The sequence below is a fragment of the Ambystoma mexicanum genome, chromosome 9 (genome assembly GCF_040938575.1).
Source record: "Ambystoma mexicanum isolate Mex_15411 chromosome 9, UKY_AmexF1_1, whole genome shotgun sequence".
NCBI classification, from domain to species: Eukaryota; Metazoa; Chordata; class Amphibia; order Caudata; family Ambystomatidae; genus Ambystoma; species Ambystoma mexicanum.
In genome coordinates this window covers 639,530,490-639,545,055 of record NC_090931.1, presented here as the reverse complement: position 1 = coordinate 639,545,055, position 14,566 = coordinate 639,530,490, and positions in this window count along the sequence as shown.

The window sequence follows — 14,566 nt, the reverse complement described above, 5'->3', positions numbered from 1 at the left end:
TGTGGAACTTTCAGCATATTGGCTTTTGAAGTTGCACCTAGTTATGGCTATTAGGGGGGACCTCATTTGTTTTATTGCTGCTTTTTAAATTACTCGCTTCTGCCGCCATCTTCTGATTATTCACATTGAAGCGCTGTGCTAGTTGCCCTTTGTCCGCACAACCGCTTAAGTGTGTTGTTCTCCTTGCAAGGTGTCATGGTGGACCAAGCATTGTCCGTCACTTCACTTGAATAGGGGTTTAAATTGAGCGGCCCTGAAAGTTTGGATGGGGGAGCTGCTGATATAACAGCAAATAATACTAGTCGTGCGAAGCGTGTGTGTCCCTAGCGAACAGTCAAATTGGCAGAGGGGGTTCCAGCACCCTCTAAAATTATCGACTTCTATTTGGCAACAAAAAAAAGTTACCAACTGAGCAGTTTCTTCCATTACTACTAGTGACTTAACTAAGGATTTGATTTTGGATCTAGCCCCACCACTTAAGTGTTTGGGCTCTAAGACTATCAAACATGTTGCTTTGGCCCTCATTGATGTCTTCCTGCCTGAGTGTCCTGTGAATTTAGATGATTTTACCACAGAACAGATTTGTGATTCTCATTTAACTTTTGTGCCCTCAACTAATGTCATAAGTCCTGCTCTGGTAACCTTTGTCAGGGATGGCACTCTATTAAGAGTGGCACAGGACACCCAAAAAGGGTTTGGGTGGTTGTGCCTAAATAAAGTGGACAGAGAAGCACACACACAGCAGAAAGGAAAGAGAACGAAGAGTAGGCAAGAGTAGCAAGGAAAGGTACAGAATGAATTCCCTCTTGGGGTGTATGCAGATATAGGAAAAGAGTATTCCACGAACCTTAGGAAATACTCAAGCCTTCTGCACAGTTTGCTATAACAGAGGCCCACGCTGTTTGCTCATGACTTGGAACAGCAGCTATGGGTGTCTGTAATGTAGAAACGAGACAAGGGAAGGGGCAGAGGTTGACTGATGGGAACCAACAGACAAGCTCTCTACAAAAGGGTCTACAAACAGGACAAGAGAAGATACTTACAGACAAATCCAGGAAAAGGAGGTTGATAGCAAACTAGCAGAAGGAAATGAAGGGAAAGTCGTGTAACAGGATAGGATAGCAGAGGACAGAAAGGAACAAGGTTGAGAGCTCAGAGGAGCAGGAAAGCAATGAGCAAGCCCACAGGAGCAGGGCTGTAAGGTAGAGAGCCCAGAGGGAAAGGGCTTAGGGCAGCAGAGTAAAGCAGGCTGCACGGCAAGGAACCCAGAAGGACCGGGCAGCAAGGAGTGAGCCCTGAGGGGCAGGGCCGCTGACCGTAGAAGGTTGCAGAGGACTGTAGAGGGCTGCTAGGCCGAGAACCCAGCGGAAAAAGGTGGGTAGTAAGCAGCGGAGCGTGATCAGCTGTAAAGTAGGAAGCCCAGAGGACAAGGGCTGTAGGCAGCCGGAGTGAGGCAGGCTGTAGAGCAGGGAGCCCAGAGGACAAGGGCTGAGACTGGAAAGCAGCAGAGCGTGATCAGCTGCAATGTAGAAAGCCCGGTAGGGCAAGGGCAGAGGCTGGAAGGCAGCAGAGCGTGATCGGCTGCAATGTGGAGAGCCCGGCAGGGCAAGGGCGGAGGCTGGAAGGCAGCAGAGCGTGATCCGCTGCAATGTAGAAAGCCCGGTAGGGCAAGGGCAGAGGCTGGAAGGCAGCAGAGCGTGATCGGCTGCAATGTGGAGAGCCCGGCAGGGCAAGGGCGGAGGCTGGAAGGCAGCAGAGCGTGATCAGCTGCAATGTAGAAAGCCCGGTAGGGCAAGGGCGGAGGCTGGAAGGCAGCAGAGCGTGATCTGCTGCAATGTGGAGAGCCCGGAGGAGCAGGGCTGTGAGGAAGTGAGGAAGAGGTATTTCCTGCTGATTGGAAGGAGCGTTTCATTCTCCTACGAACGCTCGTGCTTGCAAGGTCCATCCCTCACAGCTGCACTGCGAGCAGAGCTCTTGCAGCCCATTCTGCTTCCTGGAGGGGGCGGACCCCTTCCTGAACACGTGACACAGCACGTGACTGCCAGCCTGCACAAGTTGCCGGCTCAGCCGCCCTTGCGGCGTATTTCCTGCTGATTGGAAGGAGCGTTTCATTCTCCTACGAACGCTCGTGCTTGCAAGGTCCATCCCTCACAGCTGCACTGCGAGCAGAGCTCTTGCAGCCCATTCTGCTTCCTGGAGGGGGCGGACCCCTTCCTGAACACGTGACACAGCACGTGACTGCCAGCCTGCACAAGTTGCCGGCTCAGCCGCCCTTGCGGCGTTAAGCCCTGGAGACTGTAAGGGCTGGAGATACTGTTTTGCTGTTTGGCTGTGATCTGTGAGTACACTGTTCCGGGCCTTCCCAAGCCAACCCAATTGAAGTTGTATTCTTACTACGAGGGTTTGGGGTGGAGAGTCGGACTCTGGCAGCTCCACAAGCCGTCGGGCGTTCCCTTCCCAGAAAATGACTATTACGCTGACACAACTCATTTACTAAAACTTTTATTTAATTGAGTGTGTAACATTGCTTTTTATTTTAATTCGCTCTTAATGCTAGGGTACATATATACTTCAAAGGGTTTTTAGACAATATACTGGTCTTTCAGAGTTTGATTTTCGCTATTTGTGCCATACTCTAACACTTGCATTTTTAAAATTTAAAAATTGCCTAGTATTTTTTTACTGTGTGTCTCTATGTCTAACTTCCCCTGACATCTAGGCTTATTTCTAGTGTATTTCTGGGTACCTTCTCTGACATAACTTTTATTTTCTTTCTCATTCTGCCTACTGTCAGGTTGAGGTTTTATCTGAATGACACGTAAGGGACTTAGAAGTCAGACTGCTATGGAGGTCTCACCTCCTTTGTCCCCTCCGCCCATTGTCAGTATACCCTCCATGCCATCTACAGTTATTGTGCCAGAAACCCCCATTCCTATTGCTATGGGGAGTTCTGATGATGCTCCACTTCAGGCCCATTATAACCCTCTCCTTTTAAGGGACATAGCCCAGGCCCAAATTCATGTGAGAGAGAGGCCTGAGGTTTGCAATGCTATGGGTATCACTTTACGTAACACAGCTCATAATAACTGTATTTTCAATGGAATACATGACATTTCTATAGATACTCAGGAAGAACGTCTAGCTGCTACTCTTGCCTCCAATCTTTTGGTCGGGGTCAGTTTCTCAAAGACAAAAAGCAATATGGCATATGACAACAGCCCTTTGCCTAATATCCCTCTTCCAATGACTGCCTCACTGAATTCTAGTATGCCCATACCCCCAGTCTTGGTGGATGAATTAGAAGTTACTGTATCACAACTATTAGAGAAGAAGGACAGTGGGAGCGTTGTTATCTCTCACATTCAACCCTCTTTAGGATCCAAAGTATTACTTAGTGATATTAAGCACACATCCTCTTCTCACGTTAACCTTTCTACTAGTGTGGTGGGAATTCCCTTCTCCCCTAATGGGATCCCTTTGCCGTTCAAAACCCCTCTCAACAAACCCCGTAACTCAATATCAAAAATAAAAATTAATCTAGGTACTCAGGGGAATCCAATCCAGGGGAAAAACATCACACATTTTTTTGGTAAGAAATCTGTTTCTAGCACTCTGGCTAAATCTCCTTACCCTCTTCCTCCAGTACATACCCCGGCCCACACTAACTTAATTAACGTAGCTAAGAAACTGGATATTGAAGATCTCTCAGTCCAGGATATTGACGATATCAGTATCATAGAATGTGCAGATAAGGCTATTGCTGATAGCCACTTGGACTCCCATCTTAACAAAACAAATAATGTAACACAACAAATTTGTGATGAATCATGGGCAGGTTCCCCTTCAGATCTCACTAACTTTATTGACGAGTATACTGAAAAACAAAACTGGTTAAAAGAAAGAGGTCTTCTTCCGGACTTCAAAACTGATCCGCCCAGTGAGTCTATTCTACATCATACCCTTAAAGATGTTGATGATAGAATTAAACTCTCTCATCCAACTATCTCTGCGTTGAATATGGTTCTGAGTTCCTTTGTGAGTCTCTATGATAACATCTGGTCAGAGGTTACATCCCATTCACGTATACTTTCTGAAATATATTCTAGGCTGGAGGGCCTAGATAGATTTGAAGATTTAGTAAAAATTATAAAAGAAGAAAATCAATTTTTGAACACTCAAGGTCTTGACCCTACCTCCATCAATCCACCTTTGGCCCCTATACACGATTTACATCAGGGGCCTACGGGGACTACGGCAACTACTTTAGGGGTGGACCCCAATGCGGCCCCGGGTCTTCTGGTTCTCCAACCACTAGATCCTGATTCCCGGGGCCCTTCCTCTATGACTCCCCGAGCTGCCTCTGATGGTTTGCGAGAGGATGACGACCCTACAGATATACTTCCCAGTGTCCCGACTGTATTCTCTACGGAAAGAGGAGAGGACAAAGTACAGGAGGATCTGCCAAGGGTATCCCTCAAACCCTCTATACAAGATCGTTCATGTGCAGGTGGGACTGCAGAGTCGGCCGTCCGTTCTAAAGGTGACCATATCGCATCCTTAGGAGAAAACATGATTAGCCTAACTCCAGAAATCGCAGCAATTTCCTCTGAGCCCCCAGAGGAAAATTCCTGTCCAAAAGTCCCCCCCTGTCTAGGAAAGAAAAGGAAAATGAGCCAACAAATGAAGAAAACTAAAAATCAGAAGAATGTCAAAAAGATTACTTCGTATACTAATCAATTTTTCAAAAACCTCTTTATGGCAAACTCTTTAGTCCCTTCAACCACTGTTGCAGTTCCACAGTGGACTGATAACTCTGTTGAACCAATCCCCCCTTCCATTCATGTGACCACTCCAGATACCACCAATGCTCCACCTATTTTACCACCTGCATCTGTTTTAACGGATGCGGTGGGTATGTTGATTAATACCTCTGCTTCTATAGATGCGGGGCCAAGGACTGTGGGTACTGGTGAAATTGCAGTTTCTAGCATTCGGATAACACCTCTTACCGTACCAGCATCCACTAGTACCAACCCTGTAGCACTGCCTACTGATATTGTTGCAGCGGAGGCTATGGACTCTGCCCCAGAAGCAATTCTCCCCTCTACTTCTCTGGAGTCTACTTCGGGAAAAAGCCTGAATTATCCGGACACTTCTCTAACTACGCCGACTGTTAATATGGTTAACATTGATATGGTTAAACATTTATTTCAGTCACTACTTGTTCCCAAGATCAGCAAGGTGACAGTGTCTAATTCCAACGTAAGCTTGTCACAGGACGAGGTTCCTACTACTCGGCTCTCTCCTTCTGACCCGGCATTCTTGTCTGCTCCTGAGGAGCCCCATGCTAATATGGACTGCATTAAGAGGGATGGAGATATGACAGATCGATCAGACAATGTCTTATCGACTCTCCCCCCTTTTAACCTTGCTTCTCTTAGCATCTCAAATATGCGTATGTCTGCGGCTCGAGAAGCGGTCCCCTCTGGGTTTGACTTTGCCCATAATAAGAACGTTTCCAAATCTTGGGAAAGATTTCCACTGGGGCCAAATGTCAACCACAATAGGACTATACTAAGAGGGGCAAGGGGTTGTGATCTGGCGGCTGACCCCCTTGGTCACTTTACCAAAAAAATTACTGAGTCCTTACCTGTCTCTGCTACAACAAAAGGTTCTGGTGATGTTATACAGCTTTCCAGTCTTTGGGGCGAAGATATGCCAATCTGTTTAAATCGTGGTAACATACTTAAAATCTTTCACCAACTTCCTTCGCTTTCGCTTATCTCTAGCTATGACATCGATTGCATTTTATTCCCTTTCCATGATCGGGTAGATGTTAGTAATATTATTCTTAGATCGAAGGTAGTTTTAAACTTGATCATGGGGCATATGGAAGGGTTGAAGCAACTAGGATTTGAAGCAAAAATAGTGGACTCTTCTCAATTTGCCAAAAATAACGGAGAGGGGGCTGAATATAGAGGTAATCTTACAATGGTCTACCATCCAGAAAGAACTCCCCCACCCCAACGGAGGCATTTTTTGCCCAAATCTAATGGAGACTCCGCGAGCTGGGCACATGTCACCGCAGGCTTATGGAAATGACTTAATTCCCGCTAAATCAGAATCCTCTTCGAAGGCCCGCCATCTAAATAGCTTCAGTTTCTTTTCTTGGAACTCTAGAGGTAATTCCCATCTGTTCACGAACCTAGAAACGGTTGCCGTGATTAAGGCTTCGCATTGTTTTTTTCTCCAAGAAACTTGGCTACTTTCAACTCCAGTTCTTGATGGATTCGATATTTTCTCTCAATGTGCCAAACCTAGCCTGGGAGGCCGCGCATCGGGGGGACTCATTATAGGGGTAAGAACCTCCTTCGGCTCTGTTGCTAAGGAGCTTTCGGATACACCTTTTGGCTTTATGGCCTTAGAGGTGTTTTTTCCGGATTCTAATTGTTACTTTCTTTTGGTCAATGTTTACTGGCATACGGGAATCTCTCCTCTCGAATTGTTTCTGGAGAAGTTAACTGATACAATCCTTGCCTGGAGATATCTGCACCCCATGGGCAAACTCATTTTGGCGGGCGATCTAAATTCAGACTGCACTCTTTGTCTGGAATCCAATTATGATGACCTGGGTTTGGTTATGGAAGACGACCCACGTATAGGACTAAAACTTACATGGGGCCGATCTTGGAATCTGGCTTTGGATTCAATTGGCCTAACTTGTCTTAACAGCCATTATGATGCTACTAATCCTTCCTGCCCAACCTGGCGTAGATCGTCCTCATTTTCCACCTTAGACTACGTCTTTGTCGACCATTCCCTGATTCCATTTTCTTCTAATGTCGAGGTGTCCTTTAATTCATGGAGCGATCATGGTATTCTCCGGGTTCAATTTCTATGCCCCTTTTTCACCAAGCTTCTGCCGGAGGGTGGACCCACTCAGCTTTATACTGTTAGGCAAGGGACAGGGATAAGGTGGTCTCCTTTTAACATCAGTGTTCTTAATAATAAACTGATCTCTTCCCTTAACCACACCTCGCTCTGCTGGAAAATAGCAGTCTTTAACACCTCTTCTTTTGATAGTTTTCTCAATGTCTTACAGAGTAGTATTTATGGCCAGCTAAGGAAAGGGGTCTTCAAAAAATCTCACAACCATAGTTTCGACCAACAATTGGCCAATGTTAAGGCCCTTACTAAGAAACTTATTAGGGATGTTCAAGCCCTAGATATGGATTGGGCAGATAAAACAACAAAAATTAAAACCATTCGTCAAAAATACAAAAACTACTGTAAGCATAGAAAAATTACTATGATTCAAAATGACGCACAGTATATGCTTGCAGTACTAATAAAACGAGATGTGAGGGCTTTTTGGGCTTCGGTTTCCAGCCTTGATAACACATTGATGGCTGATCAGCTTAATGCAATCCCAGAGGCCAAATGGTTTGACTATTACTCTAAACTTTTTGATATTGGGGAGGAAGACTTGGCTTCGGATGCATTGATGATTTACCCATCGAATGACGCATGGAAACCAGTTTTTGATCTGGAGACAGTGTTCTGTCTTATTTCTAAGGCTAAGAAATCTAGGGCGCCAGGCCCAAATGGCCTTACGAACAATACATTCAAAGCCGAGCCCGAGATTTGGGCCAATCTACTCTTCCTGCTTTTTCAGGACGTAGTAAACTCCGGGAAGGTCCCTATGAGTTGGCATACGGCCCATATTGTCCCAATCTTTAAGAGAGGCTTACGCTCTGAGGTAAAGAATTATAGACCGATCTCTCTTATAGACGCGGACTGTAAGCTTTTTGCTTCTCTGCTCCTCTCCCATCTTAACATATGGATTAGGGACAATCATATTCTCCCCAAATACCAAACTGGCTTCAGGGCCGGCCACTCTACCAATCTCAATGGTCTTATTATAACTGCCCTTCAGACCTCTTCCTGGGGAAAATCTGATGGTCCTTTGTATGTCGCCTCAATTGATTTATCCAATGCATTTGATCTGGTCATTAGATCCAGATTATGGGAAAAATTAACTAAATGGGGCATCCCGGCGGGCCTCCTTTCTCTCATTATGGCCCTCTATGAAAACTCGGGGGTACACATCAGGCTCGATTTGGCTGGTACTCTCTCTAGGAGGATTAGGACGCGTATCGGGGTGAGACAGGGTTGCTCGTTAGCTCCCTGTCTATTTATCCTCTATTTGGCGGATGTGGATAACTTCCTGAAAAATGCAGGCATGGTGAGTGCTAAACTTGGGGACCTGAGATTCTCATGGTTGGCATATGCCGATGACTTTCTCTTGTTCGACCAGACCAAAGTGGGCCTGCAGAGGCTCCTGTGTAAATTTGAACAGTATGCACTGCTAAATGGGCTGAAGATCAATCCTGGTAAAACACGTATCATGGAATTCTCAAAGGGGAGAACCCGAAACAACAAAGTATGGAAAATGGGGGGAACAAACATTTCTCGAGTTAACAAAATCGTCTATTTGGGCTTTTTGATCTTGGCCCAACCATCGGTGATAGAACTGAGACGATTTCTTAGACAGAAACTGCTCCCTCTCATCTCCCAATCACGTACTTTGGAGAATAAATATTGTACGTTTTCCCTTAAACCTGTGGTAGACTTTTTCAAGGGTAAGGTGACTCCAAAGTTATTGTATGGTATGGAACTCCATTACCTTACACTTCTGCCCTTCTGGGACTCTCTTGAAGGTATTTACTGGAGGAAAGTTTTAAAACTGCCCAATTCAATTCCTACTGTTGCCATTAGATATGAGTTGGGTCTGGTTTCTCTACGAGCTAGGATTCTTTGGAAGGTTCTCTCATTGTTCTCAGCCTTGCTTTCCCCCAGACCCGATACTTTATATGCTGATGTGGGCCACATGATTTTTTCCCAGACACACTCGGGCCACAACATATATCTCCATCTTTTCTCCACTCTCTGCGATAAGACCCTGATGGATATATCCTCCGACAGGGACACATTACTTACAAACCCTAACAAGGTAAAGGAGTCTCTGTTCAGCCATGATTGGAGTAACACTATCGAAAAACTTCATGGTTATTCCTCACTGAGTGATCTTCAATTTGATCATAAGAAGAGAGGTGTGATGTCCTTTATTTTGTTCCAATTTCCTAATAGACACTACCGCTCTCTTCTTATAAAACTCAGATGGAACCTTCTTCCCACTCGGGAAGTCCTACGTAAAAGGAAGAAGTTTTCTGATTTGGATCCCACCTGTCGTTTTTGCAAACTTTTGGGGGTCACTGAAACTTCTCGGCATCTCATTCTTGATTGCAAGGCTTTGACCTCTTTAAGGGACAAATATCTAGGCATTTTTAATGTTATGGGGCGACTTGGGGTAGACAATTGGATTTGGTCACAATGTCTCTCAATCTCGAACATCAAGGTTGGTCTGGCTGTGGCGGGCTTTATCAGAGCCCTTGACCTATATGCCCCTTTGGTCTGATTTTGCTCCTATTCTTGGAACTATGAATTTTTTTTACTATAGGAGCACAGTGTTTTTTAATATGAGCAATGTATTTCATATTTTATACCTTGTATTTATACTATCTGTTATTCTCTGTAACTAGTACTTTATATTGACTTGACTAATCTTAGACAATCAAATTTCAAATCTGAAACCGGTTGATTATCTATTGTCTGTCCCTTTTCTGTAAAATTTGCTAACTCTTGCAACTTATGTAAATCTGTTATTTCGTATTTCTTTAGCGGGTATTTTCTTTTTCTTCTTTTTTCAAATGCAAATGCAAAGCAATGAATGTTTATCTCTTTCTTTTTTTTTACTATTTTGTTTTTTTTAATTATAAAGTTTGTTCTATTTGTAAAGGTTTTTTGTAAACCATATACAATAAAAAAAAAAGAGAGCCTGGAAGGCTATGGCTGTAGGCAGCGAAGAGTAACAGGCTGCAAGGCAGGAAGCCCAGAGGAGCTGGACTGAGGCAGGGAGCCCAGAAGGCTAGGGCCGTAGGCAGCAGGGTGTAGCAAGCTGCAAGGCAGGGTCCAAGAAGGAGTGATGGTAAACAGCATACAAAGATCCGTAGAAAGACACGAAAGGTGGAGGAAGGTCTCTCAATACAAGAGGCTGAGCCACTGCAGGCAGCAGCCTTTTATACTGCCTAGCCCAGCACAGAGGCAGGCTAATTGGTTGCACCTGGCTAAGCACACCTGCAGACAATCGGCCACCTCCCTCTCTGTTCCTGAGTTGGTGGAAGCAGAGCCAATCCCTAGGGCTTCTGGGGGGTGTAGTTCCTTTGATGACCAATAGGAACAGCCAGGAATCGATGCTTATAGCCAAGTGCATTGTGGTATGCGTAGTTTGTTGGAAAAAATAATAAAGCACTAAAGTCTCGCAAATGGGAAATAAAGTCCCCAAAGTAAATATAGATTGATCCAAGAGTCTGTTGTAAATAAATGATAAACAAATAGTCCATATTGAGCGCAAATGGATGCAGCCATGGCGCAGGCATGACAGTATGCCCCTCTCCAGGCTCCCTGAAGACCGACCTACAAGAAAGAATGTCTGTCACACCGTACAAGAGTCTTAATCCAAAAAGGCACATCATGAAGCACCAGAAACGGTTTAAGGTTGCAAGGTGAGAGTCTTGAATGACGGAGACAGTACAAATGTTCTGAACTTTAGATGTAGAAATCAGAAAAGACGAAGTCTTTGGAACACAAACCCCAACTGTGTGTGCAAGAAGAGAGGAACTGCGAAAAACTGCTGCAGGCTCCATGATAGATTTTGCTTTGACGGGCAACAGTATGATGTTGGAAGGTGGAGACATAGGTACAGCAGAGTTGGTAGCTTTAGGAAGGTTTTCCAAGACATCCGGAGCAGCCATGACAACGTTAGGGTTAGCCGCAAAGAGTTCAGGAGTCACAGCGGCGGTTTCCCCATGATTAGTAGACAGTTCAGAGGTTACAGCAGCATTGAGATCTTGAATGGCTGTAGAGAGTATCGAGGCTGTAGCAACTGGGTGTGTGGGTGCCATGAGAGAACCAGCGGAACCAGCGGGCTGGAACGCACCTGAGACTGGTAGAGTAGAGTCTGGCAGTCTTAGTGCTATAGATACACCAGCAGGAACAACTGGAGAAGTAGTCTTAACAGGAAAACCCTTCGCTGACTTTGCAACAGTTAGCATGGTGGATGTAGGATCAGGAAGAGAAGGTGCTGCGGGATCAGGTTGTGTAGCAGAGGATTCTGCTGCAGCTAGCACAGCTGCGAAGGAAGTAGAAATCTGGGCATCGGGAGCATCAGAATTAGCAGTAGCTTCAGGAATCACAGTAGCTATAGCAACCTCAAGATTTGCAGCAGGGACTTCAGGAGACTCAAATGTGGCAGGGAGTTTAGGAGCCACAGCATCAGGAAGATCATGAATTGCAGTTGGAAGTATGGGTGCTGTAGCAGCTACAGACAGTTCAGGTGTTGCAACCACTGGTAGATCGGGTACCACAACCACTGGCGATTCAGGGGGTATCGAAGAAACTGGAGATGTTGATTGCTCAGGAGTGTTGTCTGATAGCACAGCCACACTTTGGCAAGCCCCGCTTGCCAACTCAGCATGCTCGGTGTGAACTGCGCCAGTCTCCTCAGCTGACGTTGTCATTCCAGAAGAGGTTGTAAGTGTGAGTACTGGACAATAGGCAAGGGTGATGGCGGAACCATCCTTTGACTCAGAGGGATTTCCAATCAGAAGACCACCCTTGTTTTGTGATGTAATGGCTGTGTGAGTGATTTGACCCACCGGAGGAGTTAATTCTTTTCTGTCAGTACAACAACCTGAGTTTCTGTGGCTGGAAGGTGAAAGAGCTGTGTCAGTCTTTAGAAGGGATACATATGCTATATTTAGGTCTTCCATCTGCTTGGTATAAGTCTGTATACTTTTCTACATGGCAATTCCAGGCCTTATCATGTCGATCTCTAAAGATAAGATGTCAGGTGTTGGACATAGTGTCAGATGGTCTGGTGACTTGTGTCCCTTCATAAGATTCTTATAATGCAAATAAACAAAGTCATCATAGAGGTCTTCGGTCTTTCTTTTAAGGCGTAGGAGTTGTTCGTGTAGCAGGTAAGTATCATTAGTTTGATCTAAAGCTTCAGAAGCTGGTGTGGCAGAAAATTTGGTTGTAGCAATGGGAAGACTGACGTTAGGGTTATTGTGGTTAGTAGATACTGTGGAAGCATTAAGACAACCGATGGTTAGTATAGGTCTTTTGTACCCAGGACCAGATGCACAAACCTCAGGATAATGACTGCCTTGTCCTGTCAAATAAGGGTTTCCAGCATTCTGGGGAGCTTGCCAAGCTGATCTTGCGCATATCACTCTGGCAACAGCGTATTCTGGTTTAGAGTCTCCCACAATGAGTGCTATATCCTTGGCTGTTGCGGTGTTAGAAGGCTTGTCAGAAGACGCAGGAGTGTTTTTCACTGTTTGGTTTAACAAGATCTGTAAGAATTCATTATCTTGCTGTAGCTCTGCAACAGATGAGGACTGCGGATCATAGTCGCAAATGTCATAATAATTGTACATGGAAGAAGGGTCAGCTAGCCAGTGAGTATAGTACCGTGCTTGTAAATCTTTGTTTACTAAGGCGAGGCTGTCCTTTAGACTAAGGTTCTTGTTTGCTGTCTTTAGGGAAACCATAGGTTTATGCAAAGGTTTCTTAACCCGAAAGGAAAGCATCTTTGGTCTGTGTGTGCCTTTCCGGCCTATGGAACAAGACATTTTTGGCTCTTGCATTCTGTCAGGGATGGCACTCTATTAAGAGTGGCACAGGACACCCAAAAAGGGTTTGGGTGGTTGTGCCTAAATAACGTGGACAGAGAAGCACACACACAGCAGAAAGGAAAGAGAACGAAGAGTAGGCAAGAGTAGCAAGGAAAGGTACAGAATGAATTCCCTCTTGGGGTGTATGCAGATATAGGAAAAAAGAGTATTCCACGAACCTTAGGAAATACTCAAGCCTTCTGCACAGTTTGCTATAACAGAGGCCCACGCTGTTTGCTCATGACTTGGAACAGCAGCTATGGGTGTCTGTAATGTAGAAACAAGACAAGGGAAGGGGCAGAGGTTGACTGATGGGAACCAACAGACAAGCTCTGTACAAAAGGGTCTACAAACAGGACAAGAGAAGATACTTACAGACACATCCAGGAAAAGGAGGTTGATAGCAAACTAGCAGAAGGAAATGAAGGGAAAGTCGTGTAACAGGATAGGATAGCAGAGGACAGTAAGGAACAAGGTTGAGAGCTCAGAGGAGCAGGAAAGCAATGAGCAAGCCCACAGGAGCAGGGCTGTAAGGTAGAGAGCCCAGAGGGAAAGGGCTTAGGGCAGCAGAGTAAAGCAGGCTGCACGGCAAGGAACCCAGAAGGACCGGGCAGCAAGGAGTGAGCCCTGAGGGGCAGGGCCGCTGACCGTAGAAGGTTGCAGAGGACTGTAGAGGGCTGCTAGGCCGAGAACCCAGCGGAAAAAGGTAGGTAGTAAGCAGTGGAGCGTGATCAGCTGCAAAGTAGAAGCCCAGAGGACAAGGGCTGTAGGCAGCCGGAGTGAGGCAGGCTGCAGAGCAGGGAGCCCAGAGGACAAGGGCTGAGACTGGAAAGCAGCAGAGCGTGATCAGCTGCAATTTAGAAAGCCCGGTAGGGCAAGGGCGGAGGCTGGAAGGCAGCAGAGCGTGATCGGCTGCAATGTGGAGAGCCCGGCAGGGCAAGGGCTGAGGCTGGAAGGGCAGCAGAGCGTGATCAGCTGCAATGTAGAAAGCCCGGTAAGGCAAGGGCGGAGGCTGGAAGGCAGCAGAGCGTGATCGGCTGCAATGTGGAGAGCCCGGCAGGGCAAGGGCGGAGGCTGGAAGGCAGCAGAGCGTGATCAGCTGCAATGTAGAAAGCCCGGTAGGGCAAGGGCGGAGGCTGGAAGGCAGCAGAGCGTGATCGGCTGCAATGTGGAGAGCCCGGAGGAGCAGGGCTGTGAGGAAGAGAGCCTGGAAGGCTATGGCTGTAGGCAGCGAAGAGTAACAGGCTGCAAGGCAGGAAGCCCAGAGGAGCTGGACTGAGGCAGGGAGCCCAGAAGGCTAGGGCTGTAGGCAGCAGGGTGTAGCAAGCTGCAAGGCAGGGTCCAAGCAGGAGTGATGGTAAACAGCATACAAAGATCCGTAGAAAGACACGAAAGGTGGAGGAAGGTCTCTCAATGCAAGAGGCTGAGCCACTGCAGGCAGCAGCCTTTCATACTGCCTAGCCCAGCACAGAGGCAGGCTAATTGGTTGCACCTGGCTAAGCACACCTGCAGACAATCGGCCACCTCCCTCTCTGTTCCTGAGTTGGTGGAAGCAGAGCCAATCCCTAGGGCTTCTGGGGGGTGTAGTTCCTTTGAAGACCATTAGGAACAGCCAGGAATCAATGCTTATAGCCAAGTGCATTGTGGTATGCGTAGTTTGTTGGAAAAAATAATAAAGCACTAAAGTCTCGCAAATGGGAAATAAAGTCCCCAAAGTAAATATAGATTGATCCAAGAGTCTGTTGTAAATAAATGATAAACAAATA